Here is a 21,538-nt window from a genome sequence, read left to right as displayed (position 1 = left end):
TTCTCTGAAAACCTCAAAATAAATCTTGAGTCTAGACCTTCACTAATGTGCATATAAGGATTCAGAGTTCCCATGCAAGTACTCAGAGTAACTGTGCATATTAGACATAGGATAACTTTTATTGCATCCCACAGAAAGAATACAGAAATCACAAAGGACTCATGATACTCCATAAATAGTCGATAGTCCCACCTCTATCTGAAGCTCTCTCTCTCCTCACCTTTACTGCTTGGAATTGAAAGTTTCTTTCAAAATTCAGATCAAATACCGTATTCTATATGAAGCTTTTCCTGACTCACCTTGGTATTAGTGCCTCCCTCTTGCCATTATCCTGTAGCTTTATATTCATCAAGTCACTTAACCCCAGTTGCCTCATCCTGGGTCTTCTCCCATCATCCTGATGAATATCTGGTCACTGGATTCAGATGGCTCTGGAGGAGAAGTGAGGCTAGTGACCTGCACAACCCTCCCTCACTCAAAACAAAGTCAAGTGCAAGTCATGTCATCATTTCTCTGATGGCATGGTCTTCTTCAGCATTGAAGGACAAACACACATACACATGTATTTGTCAGTAAGCATGTCTATCATGCACCAGACACTATGTTAATTGCTGGGGATACAAAGATAAAAGATAGTCCCTGCTCTCAAAAAGTTAACAATCTAATGAATTTGAGTAGGTTTTACATACTTCTATATGTGTCTCCCTTGTCTGAGTACAAACCCCTCAAGAGATGGACCTGTTCAGCTCTTTTCTTTGTATATTCAGCACCTAGCTTGGTACCTAACACACCACAGAAATCTGACAAATACTTATTCAGTGACTGGTAATCCTATGATTCTATTCCTTGAGTCCTCTGAATCCTTGGAAATCAGATCTCCCAAATTCCAGTTTACATCTTAGTTATTCTTTTTAACTCTCGCTATCTTGAATTCTAAGACAGTTACTTTCCCCACATGGTTTCCACTACTTCTTCAGCAACCAGCTCCTACATGTTGGTCACATTTAGCTGTAGAAAAGAGTTCCCTTACCACTTCTTCTATGTTTTGAGGAGGAGAATTGGAACAAGTTTATATTTTTTTCTGTTTCATAGACTTTGGCGGGGAGCTCCATCACATGTCTGCAAAATTAAGTTCCTTATCATTATGATATATTTTTGTGCCAATTAAAAAAATCTATCTCCTGAAATGTTATGTATTTTCCCCTTCTGACCAGGTGGTCTTTAGTATACTACTGTGAGTATATATTCTTTCTATTTCTATATATTCTTTTTATATCTACCTATATTGGCCTTAACCTATAAAGTCTCCACCATGCTTTCTTCTTTTGCTTTAGGTTTTCTCACAAATTCTTCCTTCCTTCCTTCCTTCCTTCCTTCCTTCCTTCCTTCCTTCCTTCCTTCCTTCCTTCCTTCCTTCTTTTTTCTCTCTCTGTCTCTGTCTCTCTCTTTTTCTTTTTTACATATCCTGTTCCTTTTGAATAATGTAAGCAATTTATAGTCATATTAAGTTCCTGAGTTCTATGCCACCAAGGCTCAGTGATAGAAATGGAGAATGGTCAAATTTGCCTGTTTGCATTAGGATCTCTATCTAATAATAATTATAGCACATTAAGACTGGTGAATTGCTTTACAAATATCTAATGTTATCCTCACACCAACCCCAGGATCTAGCTGCTATTATTGTCCCCATTTTTATATATGAGAAAACTGACAGAGGTTAAATGACTTGCCCAGGGTATCAAAGCTAATGAATATCTGAGGTTAAATGTAAACTCAGGTCTTTCTAACTCCAAATTCAGCACTCTATCCACTGTACCACTTAGCTGCCTAGTTTGTACACTTATGTGTAAACATGTGAGGCCAGGAGTTTCATTTCTATCCTATAAATTACTTAGTGAGTCCATTTCTTATGCTGTAGCTACTGCTTTCTAGATCTGAGGTGATAGATAGAAGTTTATATTTTTCTAGCTCCTATTCCCTTAAGACTTTAGAGTCTTCTTGATCCAATTAGCAAGATTCCAGACAACTATATTTTATAAACTCTCCTTGACCGTGGCCAAGTCCTCATCATTCCTACATTTTAAGCTTTGATCCAGAAATTAAATTCAGTTTTCAGACAATAACTTTTCAACCAGAAGTTTACTTTTCACAATTTCCCTTTATAAATCCATACCTTAATATGTCAACAGAAAGAAATAAGAAAATCAATACCTGCAAAGTCTTATGGTTTTTTTGGCAAGGGAGGCAAAGCCATTATGGTAGAGAAAAGGCAGAAAATCACCTGAACTCTCCCAAATTGTGCTCCAAACCACATTAAAATAATGTCTCAAATCTAATTCTGGAGTTGCAGAACGAACAAAAGATGGGGTGAAACAATTTTTCAGTGGAAAACAGCAGGAAGAACACATCTTACCAATATGGTGATAGGGCTTGGAGGACAGTATAACACAAGCCATGCCCTGAAAAACTAGAAGCAGGCCTTGGAGGTGGCTGCAACAGCTGCAGCAGGAACTTTGAAACCTCTCAGCATACCAACAGAAAGGGAGTCAGGCAACTGGCCAGAAAGAGATTATAAGGGGACCCTTTGCTGGCACTGGGTTCAGGACTCTCTTGCATTGTCTATACACAGTTCTTGATCACAGTCCCAGGGTAAGGAGGAGCACTAGTGCATTGGCACTTGCAGCTATAGGGGAGCAGGGGCTCTGGTCACAGTTCCAGGGTGGAAAAGAGGGCTTGATCACAAGGAAGCAGGAACTCTGGTCTCAGGTTCAAGGCAGAAAGGAGCACTGGTGTTTGTAGCCACAAGAGAGCAGAGCCCTGTTCATAGGACAGAGAAGAGTGCTTATGGTCACTCACAAATCAGAGCACAGAACAGGAGACTAATGACCTTACTTCTTATATTATGTCACCATGGAAGAACTGAAAACTTACAGACTCCACAACCCCGCCCCCCCATCCCTGCCAGAATTAGCTCTGAAAGCAGCAGCACAAAAAACTTGAAACCTGGGACAATGCTCCCTCCACCCAGGAAGCAGATCCCAACTTTAATATAAGGTTCAAAATGAGCAAACAAAATTCGTCATGGAAAAATGAGCAAAGAACAACAACAAAAAAAGAATCTGATTGTGAAAGTTACTATGGTGACAGAGAAAATCAAGATACAAACTGAAAGGATAACAAAGTCAAAACAGCTACAAAAAGTGTCAAAATCTGTATTCCTAGAAGAGCTCAATATTTCAAAACAAATCAAATAAAGGTAGAGGAAAAATTGGGAAAAGAAATGATAGTGATGCAAGAAAATTATAAAAAGACATCAACAGTTTAGCAAATGAGGTGCAAAAAATACTATATATGGAGAGAGAGAAAGAGAGAGAGAGAACTGAGTCAAATATATAAGAATACATGTCATTCCCCCACTGTTAAATGGTCAAAGGATATAAACAGGCAGTTTTCAGAAGAAAATTAAAGGTATTTATAGTCATATGAAATGCTCTAAATTACTAATGATTATAGAAATGCAAATTTAAACAACTCTGAGGTACCACCTTACACTATCAGATTGACTAATATGACAAAAATGGAAAAATGACAAATTTTGGAAAGGATGTGGGAAAAATTGAGACATTAATGCACTATGGGTGAAGTTCTGAACTGATTCAACCATTCTGGAACTATGTCCAACAAATAATTAAACTGTGCATACTCTTTGAGCCAGCAACTCCACTACTAGGTTGGTATCCAAAGAGATAAAAAAGGGGCAGGAAGAAGGACCGCTCTGTACAAAAATATTTATAACAGTTCTTTCTATGGTGGCAAATAATTGGAAATTGACAGGATACCCATCAATTGGGGAACAGTTGAACAAGTTGTGATATAGGATTGTAATGTAATACTATTGTGCTATAAGAAATGATGAGCAGGGTGCTTTCATAAAAAGTTAGAAAAACTTATATGAATTGATGCAAAATGAAGTGAGCAGTACCAGAAGAACATCATATACAGTAACAGCAAAGTTGTATGATGATCAACTGTTAATGGCTTAGCTATTTGCAGCAATTCAATGACCCAAGATATTTCTGAAGAACTTATATAGTTAAATATGCTATATACTTCCAGAGAAAGAATTGATGGAGTCTGATTGCAGATCAAAGAATACTTTTAAAATTGTCTTTTTTTTGTTCTTTGTTTTTTTCTGTTGTCACATGGATAATATGAATTTGGATTTTCATCACTACACATGCATAATCTATAGCAAATTGCTTGCCTTCTTGGAGAGGGAATTTGGAACTCAACATTTAAAAAAAATGGTAAAAATTGTCTTTACGTGTAATTGAGGAAATAAATAAATGAACAAACAAATAAAGAATTATTGGTCAGGAATTAATTACCAAGGTCCCATCTACTGGTATTATTTGTTCCCAAATATGTCACCAGAAGTGCACAGTGGTCATAGGTTTAACATGTCTTGGGAAAATTTTGTATATCTTAGATTCCTCCTTCAGGAACTTAAAAGACCATCATATTTATTGTTAATATTTGCTTAATTAACAGTTGCCTTAATTATTTCAAGAGGTGGAGGAGATGGATAATAGCATTTTAGAGCCACAAGCAACTTCTAGGATCATCTCATGGGACACCTTCATTTCATAAAGAAATTGACACATAAGACAGTATGTCCTTAAGACCATTATACCATTCTCTACTTTTCCTTTGGAAGGTTTCTCTACCAATAACTTTTTCTATTTTTTTCTCTTTCATATTCAATCTCTCTTTTTCCATTGGTTTTTCCCTACTGCTTACAACTATGTCCAGGTATCCCCAGTTATAAAAGAAGTTCTCAACCTTTGAAGCTTTCATTTTACCTATTTCTTTCCTTTCACAAGTATGTAGAATAGCCTAGAATTGTAGCCTTTACGACTTTTCCATATGTTGATTTCTTAAGCTTTTGCCATGTTTCTGATCCTACTACCCTTCTGAAACCACTTTTTCCAAGATCACTAACTAGTCAATTGATAAATCCAATCATCTTCTCTTACTCCTCATTCATGAGAGTTCTGCAGCATTTGACATTTTTTTTTACCCAATTTTTGAAGATTTCCCTTTCCTGGGATCCTGAGATATTGTTATCTTTTCACTATCCTTTTGATGTATGTATATATATGACTGCTCTTTTAAAACATTTTTAGAAGGACATTTTTAAACAAGCAATACAAAGGAAATAAATGGAGGAAAGTATGTCTAACAAGCCTAACTTTAAATGCAAGGGGATTAAATAGTCTAATAAAATGAAAAAAGGTGATAGAATGAATAAGAAATCAAAACCCAACAATTTGTTGTATAAAAGAAACAGAGGTAAAAAGTGAAAAACACTTTTAAAAAAAAAGTAAAAAAGTATAAAAGACACTTAAAGGATGAAAATGAGAGAGAACTAAAATTTACTATGGATTAGATAAACTGACAAAAGCAAATATTCTAATGATGCTATCACACAAAGCACAGATAAAAATTTACAATATCAAGAGAGACAAGGAAGCAAATTATATTGTGCTTAAAAGAAATATGGAAAATGAACTAATATCAACATATAGAAGCTGATACAACATCTAAATTCATAAGAAAACATTAATTGAATTGCAAAAATAGATAATAACCCAATAGTTACACAAACATTTAATGATCTTTCCTCAAAGTTAGACAAATCTAAAGAAGGAAAAATTAGGAAAAAATGGAATTGAAAAAACTATTGGAAAATTTAAAGCTGAGAGGCATATAGCATCTTCTCAGTAGAACCACCAAAGAATATACACATTCTCTGTACCACATGATACCTTTATAAAAATTAAAGCATGTCCTAGTGAACAGAGAAATTTTAATAAGTATAAAAAGCTGAAAGACTAAATGTGCCTTTTAAAGATGACAATGCAATTAAAATCATAATGAAAATAGTAAAGATAAGACAGAAATTTAGCTGGAGAAATAATCACATCCTGAATAACGAATGGCTCAAAAACCAAATCATAGAAACTATAACTGTGAAACAAAATGATGATAATGAAATAACAAAATACAGAAGAAATTGAATATATATGAAAATTAAATGCATGTTATAATCACATATGTGCATACAACTACATGTATACATTATACATACACATGTGTGTATACATATATACACATACACACTCATACATATATATATATATATATATATATATATTCAAAATCCAGGAGCAAATAATAGGAAGGGGAAATCTACTCAAAATGACTACAAAATATAAATATCTGGGAACCCATCTACCAAGGAACAAAAAAACCTATATAGATAAAATTAAAAACTATTTAAAGAATTATTGTTGTAGTTCAGTTGTTTCAGTCATATGTGACTCTTTGTGTTCCCATTTGGTGTTTTCTTGGTAAAGACACTAGAGCAGTTTGCCATTTCTTTCTCCAGCTTATTGTATGCATAAGAAACTGAGCAAATAGTGTTAAGTGACTTGTTCAGGGTCACAGAGCTAATAAACATCTGAGGACAGATTTGAGCTCAGGAAGATGAGTCTTCCTGACTTCAGAGCCAGCACTCTATCCACTGCATAAACTTTCTTAAAAGTGTATAAAGTGATTTAAATCATTGGAGACATAGCCATTGTTCACAATTGACCCATAGCAGTATAATAAACCAGATGATACTACTTAAATTTGTTACATATTTAGTTCTATACCAATCAAATTACCAAGGAGATAATTTAGAGTTATAAACAAAAGAATGACAAAATTCATTTGGGGAAACAAAAGTTCTTAAATCAGAAAAAAAAATTATAAATGAAGGGAAGATACCTTAACATTTTAAATAATTCTACAGAGTTGTTAGTTAATGGACAAGTAGATGAGCAAAAGGAGCAAAGAGAATATTGTATAAAATAATACCAATATTGTTTTAAGAATACCTTTGAATAAACAATTTTGATAATTATAAATAACTACATTAACTACAAAGGACCTGTGGAGGATGCTGTCTACATCCAGAGAAAGGACTGATAAATAGAAGCAGTATGGAATGATTTTACGTGTGTGTGTGTGTGTGTGTGTGTGTGTGTGTGTGTGTGTGGATACGTACACATTTGTGTCCAATAGCAGCCATCTTTGGGCAGGGAGAAGAGAGAGGGTATAAAAAAAGAAAAAAAAGAAACTACCTTATAATTTTAATATATATTTAAAAGGAATAGCAAATTGTACATAATAGATTTGTGGTTTCATATGCAATTATCTTTTTTTAATTCTATTCTACTATAGAAATGCTTGTTTTATTTCTGAAGTTAAGAATAAAATAAATTTTAAAAAAATAAAAGAAAGAAAGAAGGTTTTTATGAAATTCTTACTATGTGCCATGTGCAGTGCTAATCACTTTACAAATATTTCACTGGATCCTTAAAATTTCCCTGGGAGGTAGGTACCATTATATCCCCATTTTATAGGTGAGGAAATTGAGGCAAACAGATGTTAAGTGATTAGCCCTGGGTTATGCAGTTCATAAATCTGAGGTAGGAAGCTGGAGTCGTGAGTCTTAGGCTGGTTTGAACTCAGGTCTTCCTAACTCCAGATTCAAGTTTTTATACCCTGATTTGATCTCTAATAGTCAATAATTAAGAACACAAGTTCCTTGCAGAAGAACTCCCTAACTGCTAATTCTTCCAAAATATTTCTGCCACCATCCTGAGTATGCTCAGGCTTATTTCTCAAATTTATCATAGCCTTTGAGCCAGAAATAACACTTCTAGAACCCCAAAAAAGACTGAAGAAGGAAGAAAAGGATCTATATATATACAAATCATATTCATGGAAACTTTTTCTGTAGAAGCAAAAATTTGGAAACATTCTCATCTATTAGGGAACAGCTAAATTATGGAATGTAATGGCTAATGTTTTGTCCAAATGTTGGCTATAATCTCATCTTATTTTGCACGTCATACCCTTTTTAGTAGATTCTAAATTCCTTTAGGAGATGAAATGTATAATTTTTCATCACTTTTATATTCTTAGTACTTTGTATAACCTAAATGTTATGGGTCTTAACAAATGTTTGTTAAATTGAATTCAAGGCTACATAACCCATTTGGTTACTTTGAGAGGGTACTGAGCATGTCTTCCCAATCCCTTCCCCTGACAGCTCCAGTTGTCATGGATTGGGTCATTTTCCCCATATTATCCCAAGGTTTCCATTTTGCATAAAATGAAACCACATTTCTGATTGTTCAATTTTTCTTTTAAATGAATGATTGTCTATGGTCACCCAAGTCAATCACTCAAACATGGTCCCTCAAGGTCACCTTGTGCGGCAGCAGGTTGGAGTCTAAAATTTTATGGCACTTAAGTCTTTATTGTTCTATTTCATTCTTGTGTATTACACAAAGCAATGAAGTATAATGGGAAGAAAACTCATATGGGAGTCAGAGAAGCTAGGTCTCCATCTCTGCCACGCCACTGTATGATATTAATCAGGTCATTTCTCATCTTTGGTCCTCGGTTTCCTTCTCTGTAAGAAGATATTGTTGGAATAAACTGTCTCTAAGGTTTCCACCTGGTCACAACCTTAATGAATAAAAAGCAAATGATCCATGAACAAGACTATACAGGGAAGACTTATAAAAGAATGCATCCTGAACATAAACTAGAAATTGGAAATTGATTAGAGAGAAATTTAAAGGCCATTTAATTTAATTTAAAGGTTTAAATCAGTAAGTCTAAAGACTAAGCTTAACTCACATGTAGAACTAAGAGTTTTTCAGAAAATAATCATCATTTTATTATCTTATCTCTGTTGTCCCTGCCTTTTAACTCCCAGCATTCCTCAGCACTGTATATGAAATGTCTGACTTTAGAAAGCAAATAACACAAAAAATATGGATTAAGCTGATAAAAAATAAATAATTCAAACCATGATTAGATTCACTCTGTTGTGTAGCCTGCACAGCAGGTGGGGAATCCTTGAGAAGAATTAGGGAAAGGTTTAGGGAAAGCAGATTAATGAAGAAAAGATTAATGTATTTCAAAAGCAGGACAAAACATATTTTTAAAATATCAATTTTTCCACATTCAACATGGGGTGCGAAATTCAAGTGCTAAGTTAAAAAATATTAGGAATGTGTCTTTGTAGAATAATATATGAAGCACTCACATGATCTGCAAATCACAGGTGGAATAGGTTTAATATTAACAAATATTAAAGGTGATTAAGTTCTAATTAAGAGGAAGCCATTGTTTGGGCATTACAATACTTCTCAAGGTAGGGAGCATTTTTCTTTATTTTCTTTGATTAGTCTTTTCTTCTCTGAAAATTCAAAGGATGCCTTGCTTACCTGTTTTCCTGCAGATCTAAGAGGATGTTTCTCTAAAATCCCTTTATTCAGATGTCAAGGAGACAGACTTGGAGTGAGGAGACACCTGAGCTCCACTCCCCTTTCCCCTCCCCAACTAGCATAAAACAGCAAGATGGGATGCACAATTCTGAACCTTACTGACTGAAAAATCTGGGTTTCAGGTCTCTTGTAGTTCTAAATCTATAGATTGTATGAATCCTGCTTGAGTCCTTTACTAGTCATAAGAAAAAGGGACAGCTAAGTGCCTTAGTAGGTAGAACACTATAATAATTATAATTACCATTTATATAGCACTTACTATTTGCTAATCAGGAAGACCTGAGTTCAGATTCAGTCTGATAAATTAATTAGTTAGGTCACTTTGGGGAAGTCTCTTAATCAAGTCATCCAATCCCTGTTTGCCTCAGTTTTCTCAACTGTAAAATGGAGATAACAAAAGCACCTACCTTGCAAGGTTGTAGTGACTGTCAAATGACACAGAATTTGTCAAGTGCTCAGCACAGTTCCTGACACATAGTAGGCCATGTAAAAATGCTTATTCTCTTACCTCACTGTGGTCTTGGGTAAATCTCTTCACTTCCCCCCAGTCTCATCTGTAAAGGGAAATAACATGTGACTTTTATAGGAGTATTGTAAAGATCAAGTTGTAACATATGAGAAATATTCTATAAACTTGGAAGAACTTTATATGTCAATGTTTTTAATGCTTATTAGGAAGGTAACATTGTGTGATGGGAACAACGCCTTTATGAAAGTCAGGGAGATCTGGATTATGGTAATGTCTCCGAAACAGACAGGTTGTATAATCTGGGGCAGGTCACAGCCTCTCAGGGTTATAAACAATCCTCAAACAAGGAGTCTATGAGCTTATTTTATTCTAAAAAATATTTTGATAACTGTTTCAATATAACTGGTTTTCTTTGTAATTCTATGTATTTTATGTTGTTCCTTTAAAACATTATTCTGAGAAGTCCATAGGCTTCACCAGAATGGGAAATGGATCCATGACACATAAAAAGGCCAAAAAACCCGAATCTAAGACCATGAGTTGCAGGGAAGTAACCAACCTGAGTCAGTAGAGAAAGTCTGCCAACAAGGAAATTCCCATACCAGTGAAATCGTAAGTCCATTTCGTTTTCTGTTCCTAATCTGCATAGATGGGAGGAGCCCTCAGCTGACTGGAAATCAAGATCCAGTCATTAGGGCAAAAGATTCATTCCCCTCCCTAGTTATCTCTAGTTTGCTATACCTGGAACCAGAGGAGGGCAATATATTTGTTCCCGACAACGCCAAGGATTTAAATGTTGCCTCCTCCTTAAAGGCTTTATCTATTCTTCTTCTGAAAATCACCCTTTGTATTTACTTCCTTATGTGTCTGCTCTAAGTCCCTTGGGGACAGCACACCTGTTTTGATTTTATCTTTGTAATCTCAGCACCTAGCTCAGCACCAGAATCCTTGAAGGCACTTAATAAATGGAATGAATTGAATACAAATAACTTTCACTTCGCTGGCCCCTTCTGAGTTCATGGGGACCCCTTCTTTTTGCAAAATCAGAAGGTTTCAGTTGAGGAAGGCAAAGCCTCATTTCAAAAAGAGTGGGGATTTCTGATTTATAATATAGATTCTGTCTATACTTGGGTCACTGTTGCTCCCCTGGCTTCTAAATATCTCCCCAGGGTCCAACCTAAGCTGAATGTTGTTGCAGATAAAGTTGCTCTTTGGTGCCAACCTATTTCCCCATCTTCATTCTCTCCATCCTCCTTTCATTCTCCTCCCTAATACTTACCAGATACCTTAAGTGACTTATAAAAGCTCTTTATCGAGGACCAGGTTAGCCCTTCCTTTTTATCCCACACCAGTAGAAATCCTATCCCTTCAGTACCTTTTACCTCAGCTAATTTTCCTAAAGGAAATGGAGATGATAAGCTAATTCTTTCTAAGGAATCAATGACTGATACATTTTGCCGGTTATTTTCCCCAGGGGCACTTACATTTTCAGAAAAAGACAGAACAGGAATGTAAGCTGCTCTTCAAATCAAATGAACATCTTCTTAAAAAGTGATGAAATTTCAGGTAATGAGGAAGATTTTAATGAGGAAGGGGGAACAGAAAGTCCTCCTGGACACCTCAGATCATAGCACAAAGGTCTTTACTATTTCTACCTTTACTGTGTTCTCCTTTCATTGTCTCTGATTGTTCTTTCTAGCCTTAAAATTCTCTGATTCTTTATGACATTGAGGAGGATCTGGAACTATCCCTTGCAATTAGAAAAAATCTCTTGATTTCTGCAACATACATCTCACAAATAAGGTGTAGAATGGGGGTCATTGCCCTGGGCCTCACATTTTGGTGAATCCTGTCATGCTGCAGGAATCAGGAAGGCATTTGGCATCTGGGCAATGACTTTTAAGGCATCAATGGGGAGAAAATGGCTCAGGAACTAAAGGCCATCATTCTGCTTTTGCCACTACTGAGTGAAATTTTTTAGGCCTTCCTCTGTCCTCTCCACATATCTTCCCTCTTCCCCCCAAAACCACCATTCTAATTGTCCCTAATGCTCATGTTAACCCTTTTATTTCATTCCTTCTATTTCCCTTCAAAGCTGCTGTAAAAATTACCCCCCCCCCAAAGAAACCACCTATAAAACCTCACTAAGGCACTCCTTTGATGCCATACCATGGTGTAAACAGAAGTTCTTAAAGACTTTTGTCAGAGAAGCATAAGCTAGGAAGGGTCTTACTAATCTAGAAAGACTTTGAACACAGAATTAGAGACATACTATGCTGGAAGTAATCTACATTAGTGAAGGTATTTGGGATCACTGTTTCTTGAAATATTCTCCTATAAAAAATATATCTGAGGACATATTGTAATTTCTTCCTGGGAACCACATGCTTCTAGGAATGGCTCCATTAGGAAAAAACACCGAGTATGGAATTGGAGGGCCCGAATTCAAATCCCACTTCTGCCATTTAATTGTGTGATTTTGAGTAAGTTACTCGAGTTCTTTGGGCACAATTTCTTTATCTGTAAAATGGGGGTGGGTGGGTGGGTTTGGGCTTGATGATCTCTAAGTTGTATATAGCTCTCTCTCTGTCCATAAATACACACATACACACACACACACACACACACACACATTTAGAGAGATAGATGCTATATATGATACTGGAAATTTTCTGTAATGTAGTAGTTGTCAGTTATTTCTTGAGGTTCAGAGAAATTAAATCTCATAATTAATAAATGTCAGGTAATAATAAATGAGGTATTTTAACCTAGATTTTCCTGATTCTGTCTAACACTATCTACTATACCGTGCTGCCTCTCACAGGGTTCCATATTCTTTAGGTATATTACATACCACTCTTTTCAGTTCTTTTCAAATAGCAAGTCCTGCCAAGAAAGAGTATCCAAGCCCAGGAAATACTTCTGTTTGTGACATGGTCTTCCACTATGAAGACTCACTACACTGCTTTGCTTTCTGATGCTTTTCCAAGGTGATTTGGAGTTAGAAAGATGGGGATTGGGACAAGCAAAGACAAAAATCCAGGCAGGCACCTCCTACCTTTGTTGTCTTTTAATGATGTAGTACAAAATAAGAGATACCTGGCAGGGGAGCAAAGCAGTAGGAATCACTAAAAAAAGAATTAGGGATTTTTAGAAAAAAAGATTAAAAACACGAAGATTGAGCATGATTCAGTTTAGCTGTGCTTGGGTAGGCAGCATGATATAGTTTTAGGAAGAACAAGATTGGGGGTGGAAGAAATCAGGAAACCTGGGTTTCCATCCCAGCTCTGACATTAAATAACTGAAGAGGCTCCCTGTTCTGCAATCACCTAACTGGGTTACCTTGGAATATTCATTTCACTCCACTAGAACTTAGTGTCCCCATCTAGAATAATTAGGAATTTGAGTTAGGTTATCTTGAAGTCCTTATGGATTCAAAGACAGGAAAAAAAGTTTTCAGAAGGATATTTTTGCTTAACTATTATCTGTGATCTTAATTTATATCTATATTTTTTTTAATTTTCTTTGAACCAAAAAGCATTGTCAAACTTCAGAGGCTAGACCTCTATCTCTTCCTTCCTGGAGGTTACAACCTCAGAGAAAAGGATCTGCTGGAACACAAGAAGAGAGACTTCTGCTAATCGTGAAGTGAGGGTTGTTGGCCTTGCTGAAAGGAACACCAACACCCAGCTGAGACACAGGCAGAAGGTGAGGAAGACTGAAGTTGTCCATCAAAGAGGGAAACTAGTGAATTATGTGTAGAGGGCCATCTAACAGAGACATACCATTTGTAGAAGAGCCTCATGGCAGAGAAATCTGCCTAATCCATTCTAGTAACAGCCAAGCTCAATGAGTTCCTTGACCCAGCCTAGAAGTAAATTGACCTATCAGAGAGGTCATGTCCTTTGTGAAGCCAGACCAATTAAACAATAGAGCAACTAGACAACCACTAATGCTGAATGGAATGAAGTTAGTGAAGACTTCTCAGTGCTTAACAAGAGGCTTTGAGTAGATGGTTAGGTGTAAGTTCTGGTTTCCCAGAAATCATGTGACTTTTGGGAATACAAAAATTAAAACTACCCCCCTTGGGTTGCCATATCAGCATAACACAACCCCCATTTGAGTTGCCACATCAACATCCACATCAACATAATGTCTCTTGGTTATTCCACTGCTACCTTGTCCCCTATTCACAGGGTAGACCATTGCGTTTAGATTGTAAGCCTGCCTCCCAGCCAATGGGAGTAAAAGGCCAGTGTGAGGTGGGGGTGGGATCTGCATTAGGGCCATATAATCTCTATTTTTGCCTTCTGTAATTGCCTCCCTCTCCTGATTACTTATCAGAGAGGAGATACCCTTTCTTGCAAGATCGTAATAAAATCTTGCTGCTTTGCTTCTACCTTGAGAAGTCTCTGATTTTTATTTGTGTCAATGGTCTCTGACCCACACAATCCTATGCAGCAGATTAACTTTAGGAAAATCCTCTGGAAAAAGGTAGGACATTAAGGTTTTTCAGCTCCTGAGTTACATTTATTTTAACCACCTCTGCTCACTATATATGTACCTCACTAAAACTATACTTTAAGTACATTCCCCCTCTTCCCTTCATGGATTCTGTGTGTATTTGTGCAGTGTGGCCAAGGTTTGGGATGATATGTTTTATAACTAAAGTTTTGGTTATGTCATTTGAGTTTGCTAAAGAAGGAGCATACTGGTGTTAGAAAAATACCCACCCAAAAGATTATTATCTGGAAGCTTGAGGGGAGTAGCAGCCACTCCTCTAAGGACTCAGTCTGCCAAAGTCAGTGTAAACTGCGGGGAAAGGGTGAGCCTAGAATGGGGGCTACTGGTATATCCTGTTAATGGTAAAGTGTTATTACTGCTACATAAAGAAGATGAAGACACTATTGCCTCCTAAAAAGAACCAATAATCTTTTAGGGATCATAAGACAAATATACAAATACCTATATAGTTAGTTTTACAATAACTCTACATAAACAGGAATTCCTGAAAATTACTGAGCTATGCAAAATCACATAAAATCACATGACTTATGGAAAAGACAGGATTAGGAGCACAACACAAAAATTTCACTAATGATATTTTTATAAAAAAGATAAGAACTCACCATTTTATACATAGTTAAATAGCTAAGAAATAAATACATACACTATAATAAATAGTGGTAGAATTGGTGGCCTTGGCCTGCTTCTTGGTTCCCAAGGGCTAAGTCTGGCAAAATTGTAGCTTCATTGGACTGAATCTCAGGGACCTTCGGGAGAGGGAGTTTTGAATAGCAGCTATGGACCAGTTCCCTTCCCCTTCTCCCACCCCAGCTATCCCTTCAACAGAAGATATGTAACAAATCTGTCACTTGACCTTGAAAATGATTGATGTTTACTTGTAGAAGTGGGCATCAGAAGGGTTGCAGCTTGTGAGTTCTCACAAAGTGGTTCTGATTTCTGCTTTCTCTCTGTTTCTTGTGGACAAAATCATGAATAAACTAACTGAAATATGTATTGTACTCAAATTGTTCCCTGATATATCAATTGGTTGGAAGAAGTTCTCATTTTCAAAATAAGTATTATAACAGAATGGAATGCAGTGTGAAACAAAATGTAAGTGCCACAAAAGAGGTTTCAGAATAGGGAAAGTTCACATCTGATGAGGATAATCAAAGAAGGCTTTGTAAAGGAAGTGAATTTGAACTGCAAATGAAGGATGATTTCAACAGGTACAGAAAGGGCAAAGAACATTTCTGGTGTTGGAAACAGCAAAAGCCACAATGAAAAATCAGTAAAGTGTAAAGTATATTTTATTCAGTTAAACAAGCATTGATGAAGAACGTATTGTATTTAAAGTATTGGACCAGGTGCTGAATATATGTCCCCTTCTTCTCTCCAACCACAAACAAACAAAAAACTAATCCTTGACTTGACTGAGTTTACATTCTAGTTTGAAGGAGTTCACATTCTAGAAACTGGTAAAAAAAAAATAGAAAGATAATTTTATGAGATGGGGAGCGCTGATAGTTAGGATATCAGGAAATGCTTCCTTTAAGAAGTCTGAGTTCAGGAATAGCTTGGTATGGTGTGACAGCAAGCAAAATAGGATTTTTTGTTTTTGTTTTAGTATAATCAAGTGCCTCTGATTGAATCTTACCTTTATCAATCAAGAGTCTTTACTAGGCATAATGTACAGAAACAAGAGTTTCTTTAACTAGAAACAGTATATGTATTTGTATTGTTAATCATTTTAATGTGTTTAAAGATCTTCCTCACACATTAATGTGCCTACCCATTAAGGGGAGTTTGGTTAGGAAAGATTTGTGAGAAGGTCCAAGCCTTTTGTTAATGAGGCATTGGTTCTCAAGGGTTGTGATGCTCTCTGGCTCTAAAAAAGGTATAAAACCTGAGCTGAGATTTTACTTTGGGGCTTGCTGGAAGTGTTTGGCCAGATGAGGACTCTGGGAATCTGCTAATGACCTCCCCTCACCACCACCACTGGAATACCCAGATGTCTGTGCTTCCCTCTCTGGTTACTATGGTCAGACAGTTGAACCCATCTATTGATGGTCAGGCAGAGGAGGCCATGTCTGTTGATCTTTGATTTCTCTGTATTTTCTTTAAAGTTTAGGGTGCTGGCTCTCCTGAACTAGGTGAATGATATATGTGTTTGGTTAAAGTGACTGTTAACCCCTCAAAAGTTGCCTTTCCTTTTATGAATGTAGATCTAAGAAGCTGTGGTAGCAGGTCCCCCTGTGTGTGTTGGGGTGCCTACTGATACATATGGTTGATTGACTGGACTGTGGAGTGTGAGAAGGAGGCTACTGTGAAATAAGGCTGGAAAAAGTAGGTTACAGGCAGATTGTGGAGGGCTTTAAATGCTAGACTGAGGCATTTGTATTTTAACCAAGAGGCAATGGAGAGATTTTTGAACCGGGGTCAGGCTGCCTTAGGAAGATTATTTTGTCAGGTATATGAGGATGGATTGGAGATCAAAGAGAGTAGAAGCTGGGAGACCAATTAAGAAGTTCCTCTAACAGTCTAGTTGAGAGGTGATGGGAACTTGAACCAGGTTTCATGAATAGAGAGACAGGGACTGATATGAAAGATGTTGAAGAACTAGAATCATTAAGATTAATTTGATATGGAAGATAAGGGAAAAAGAAGAAAGAGTTGAAGGTGACTGAGGTTGTGAACCTGGCTGACTGATAGAATGATAGTGTTCTCAGAAATGGTGATATAATAAAGTAATAAATATGATAACTATATTATAATACAATACATTATTAATATAATTATTAATAATTAGCATCAAATATAATATATATAAATATATAATATAAATATATAATATTTATATATATAAAATATATAATATTTAATATTATAATATAGTATTGTAATTATTAATGGATAATATAATAAAGTAGTAAAGTCAGCAATGTAATGAGTTTTTGGACATATTATGAATGTGAGATACTGCTGGGACATCTAGGTGAAACTATCTACCAGAAAATTGATGATTTAAGGAGAGAGATTAGACTATCCAATGTAAATCTGATACCACTACATTTAACTATATGTGTATAGGTAGGTAAGTAGGTAAATAGTTTAGGATTCATCTCCATCAGATGTTCCTAAAGTTTCATCATGTCCTCAGTGTCAGTAATTTTTTCATGGTATGTCAAAAAGACATATCCAAGAGTTCCATTTATTCAATAGTTAGGTCCAAATAACTCAATAAATATTTATATCTTAACAACTTAGCAGCCCTTTGGAGAAAAAAACTCACAAATTAATAGAAAAAAATAATATTTTATTTCCTTTTTAAGTAACCACAACTACCAATGGGTTGTGCGGGCCTGCTGGGCACTGTACAACTTCTCAAGCCTTAGAACCTTGCAGTCAGATGGATCTCATCCCTCAGATTTCCCATTCCATAGTGACTTATGTGGAGTATTTGTTTTTTAGGACAACTGCCCAAAATACAGCTTTGTAAAGATATGACTTTTCAAACAAGAAAATTTGAGAAGTTACTGGCATAACCAAAAATGCCAGCAAAGAACATATCTCAAAAATTTAAGAACTTCATTGAAAGAAATGGCGTGCAATCTAATATTGAAATTGTGAACTACTTTGAACTTGAAATTCCCTTGGTTTCCAACATATGATGAATATTGCTGTGTATTTCTAGAAAATTTAAAATATACTACATTATCCCTGTGTGTTCACTGTGGTTCCCTAGTGTGCCATGGTACACATTTTGGGAACCAGCTCTACAAAGAGGTAATGGAACCCGTGGGAACCGATGACATCACTGAGAGAGTTCAAAGAGATAAGAGGGCTCTAGACACAATCTTGGCAATAAAGAAATCAATTAAACTACAAGCTCCTTGATGGCAGGAATCATGTCACATACCTACTTTTTGTATCACCCATATTACTTAGCATAGAGTATACATAATAGTCAGTAAATATATTTTAATGAATTGATATCTGAAGCAGCAGAAGACTCTAATGTCAAAGGTTGACAGAGATCCAAGAAATGCCTGCCTGAGATAGAAGAAAGCAGCAAAGAATCATAGAATTATAGAGCCAGTAGGGACAATAATAGATCACTTGGTCCAACCCCCTCATTTTACAGATGAGGAAATTTTCCACAGCTGATTAGAAATGTCCATTTCAGTGTAGAATAATATTACTATTATAACTAATTTAGAGGAGACTGATCTCATGTAGACATGATGATAACATGCAGGTACCTACTAAAAACTGACCACCAAATATTGTGAATTTTAATATATTATTCTGTCAGGGGGAGGAGCCAAGATGGTGGAGTAGAAAGATACACATATGCGAGCTCCTAACCGACAGCCCATATTTTGCCTGTAAAGAAGAACTCCCAACAAATTCTGGAGCAGCAGAAGCCACAGAACAACGGAGTAGAGGAGATTTTTGTTCCACAGAGACCTGAAAAACCAACATTGAAAGGTCCATCACACACCAGACCCAGAGCACAGCCCAGCCTTGCCTTGGCCCTGCGGCACCAAGAGAAACAGATCCGAGCAGACTTCAGGGACAGAATTTCCAGCAGCAGCGCACAAGCTCCACCCACAAGCACCAAAGGTCAGTGAGAGAGTCTTTTTGACTTGTGAGAGGGGAGTGGGGTGCCCCCATAACCCAGGCCCCCTCAGGAGACAGCAGCAGAGGCAGCAGCAGACAGGGGCTCCCAAAGCAGGCAGGAGCTTGGATCCATTGTCGAAGGTCTCCACATAAACCTCCTTAGGGAACTGAGCTCCGAGTGGCACCCTGCCCCCACCTGAGCACCTGAACTTAATCTCACACTGAATAGCAGCCCCGCCCCTGCCCCTGTCCTGAGGCTGGGAAGCAGCATTTGAATCTCAGACCCCAAGCTCTGGCTGGGCAGAACTGGAGGCAAGGTGGGTGTGGAGAGGACACTCAGAAGTCAAGTCACTGGCTGGGAAAATGCCCAGAAAAGGGAAAAAAATAAGACTATAGAAGGTTACTTTCTTGATTAACAGATATTTCCTCCCTTCCTTTCTGATGAGGAAGAACAATGCTTACCACCAGGGAAAGACATAAACGTCAAGGCTTCTGTATCCCAAACATCCAAAATAAATATTCAATCATCTCAGGCCATGGAAGAGCTCAAAAAGGGTTTTGAAAATCAAGTTAGAGAGGTGGAGGAAAAACTGGGAAGAGAAATGAGAGAGATGTAAGAAAAGCATGAAAAGCAGGTCAGCACCTTGAAAAGGAGACCCCAAAAAATGCTGAAGCAAATAACACCTTGAAAAATAGTCGAACTCAATTGGCAAAAGAGGTATATTACTCTGTCATTCCACTCTGGCTTTTTCATCCCTCTTTTAGAAGGCTTCAACCTGACCTCCTAGTAGATCCTATTCCTGGACCCTGGCAGAATGGGACTGAGTGACAATACAGAAATTGTGGTTTAGAGACATCTACTTCATATTATTGTATAGGCCAGACTTGCCTCCCAATTTGTTAGGATGCACTATTGTTGATACCTGAATCTTCTACCTCAACACCACTTGTCTTTTCCCATCTGTTCTCCTCATCCATTCCATCCCTACTCATGTTATTTGATCTTTCCCCTTAAAGGAGAACCCAGATATGGTATTAGCTTGCCTTGGTTATCAGTGGCTCACAGTGTGAAAACTGAACTCCATTAAAGCAGCCATATTTGCTTGGTCCTATGCATGGACTTCATTGTCTCTTATTTTCCAACTTTATTTAAAGTTGCATTTTCTGTTTTAATGTCATTTCCATAGCATTCTAAATATTAATGTAGCATACCCTTACAATGTTAATCAGAATTAAAGATCTACCTCATCCATTAATGGGCCTGCCCATTAAGGGAAGCTTGATTAATGGAAGCCTACACCTTTTGTTAATTTCCTAGTGAGGCACTGGTTCTCAAGAGTGATGTCCTCTGGCTCTGAAAAGTGTATAAACACTCTGGGGTGAGGTTTTACTTTGGGGTTTACTCATTGGAAGTGTTTGTTTGACCAGACAAGACTCTGGGCAGCCGCTAAGGAGCCTCCTGGCTTTGAAAACCCAGATGCTGGTACTTCTCTCTCTGGTAACTACGTATGTATAGTCAGACAGGTATCTGTCTGTTGATCTGTGATGTGTGTATTGCTTACTGTCAGACAGTTGGAAGCCATGTCTGTTGGTTGATCTTTGTTTCTCTGTATTTTCTCTGAAGTTCAGGGTGCTGATTTTTTTTCCCCTGAATTAAGTGAATGACATATGTGCTTGATGAAAGTGATTGTCGACCCCTCAAAAATTACTTTCCTTTTAGAAAAGCAGATGCAAGGACCAGGGCCTCCTGTGTATGTCAGGGTCCTTGCTTTTACAACTGTCTCCCCCATGAACTTGCAACAATTTTCCTTAGATGATAAAGAGTAAAGACCATCACTACTGTCCAAGAGAGTCACAGAAAATTTGTGCATCTGCAAGGGTGCTGTGGAATGAATAATAAAATTACTTGGGAAACACTATCCTAAGTTGCTTCTTTGAGTAAGACTACCAACCCTTCAATTTTTTTCTCAGAAAAATCTCATCCTTTGGAGGTCATCTCAGCCTTAATATGGGTAGTCCTGCCTTTGTATATTTTCTACTCTGGCATCATTCCCTGGTCCTTTCACTTGGTTAAGCAGGTAAGTAGTGTTGAGATGGGAGAAAATTAAGGATAAGAATGAAGGGAACATTTCCGAGTTTTTCAACTTTAAAAAAAATAATATTTTTATTCACTTTTTTGTTTTTATATTATCTTCATTTATGAATGAATCCCTTACCAAGATATCATTTGTTTTTCCTTAAAAAAAAGCTAAAAAAATAGGGGAAAGGAATATTTCAGCAAAACCAACCAATGCATGATCCTTTTCTGAGAGTATATACCATGTAATCTGTAGCTCTTAAACTGTTCCCTACCACACAGGCTAAAAGCCATAGAAATCTATTCTGATCAGAGCTAAGTAGGAAATACGTGACCAGTAAAAACTTAGAAATGGTCATTAGATCTATAAAAATATAGAGGGAAAAGATCGTGCCCAATCCTTTTTTTCCACCAGTATCACAGGCAAGATGAGGTATCAATCCACATCAG

General features: G+C 36.9%; 1 long non-coding RNA gene across 2 annotated transcripts in view; it reads right to left on the bottom strand.

Moving 5' to 3' along the window:
- LOC140524181 (uncharacterized) overlaps window positions 1–11,500 on the bottom strand; it is a 31,449-nt gene extending 19,949 nt beyond the window's left edge. For both annotated transcript variants that reach the window (XR_011973595.1, XR_011973596.1), the window contains exons 1-2: window positions 11,367–11,500; window positions 9,922–9,967 (exon numbers count right to left, since the gene is read on the bottom strand). This is a non-coding gene — a long non-coding RNA (uncharacterized lncRNA). The remainder of the gene's footprint in view (window positions 1–9,921; window positions 9,968–11,366) is intronic.
- Between the last annotated feature and the right edge of the window lie 10,038 nt (window positions 11,501–21,538).

The sequence above is a fragment of the Notamacropus eugenii genome, chromosome 1 (genome assembly GCF_028372415.1).
Source record: "Notamacropus eugenii isolate mMacEug1 chromosome 1, mMacEug1.pri_v2, whole genome shotgun sequence".
Taxonomy (NCBI): domain Eukaryota; kingdom Metazoa; phylum Chordata; class Mammalia; order Diprotodontia; family Macropodidae; genus Notamacropus; species Notamacropus eugenii.
This window is presented reverse-complemented; position numbering and strand designations above follow the sequence as displayed.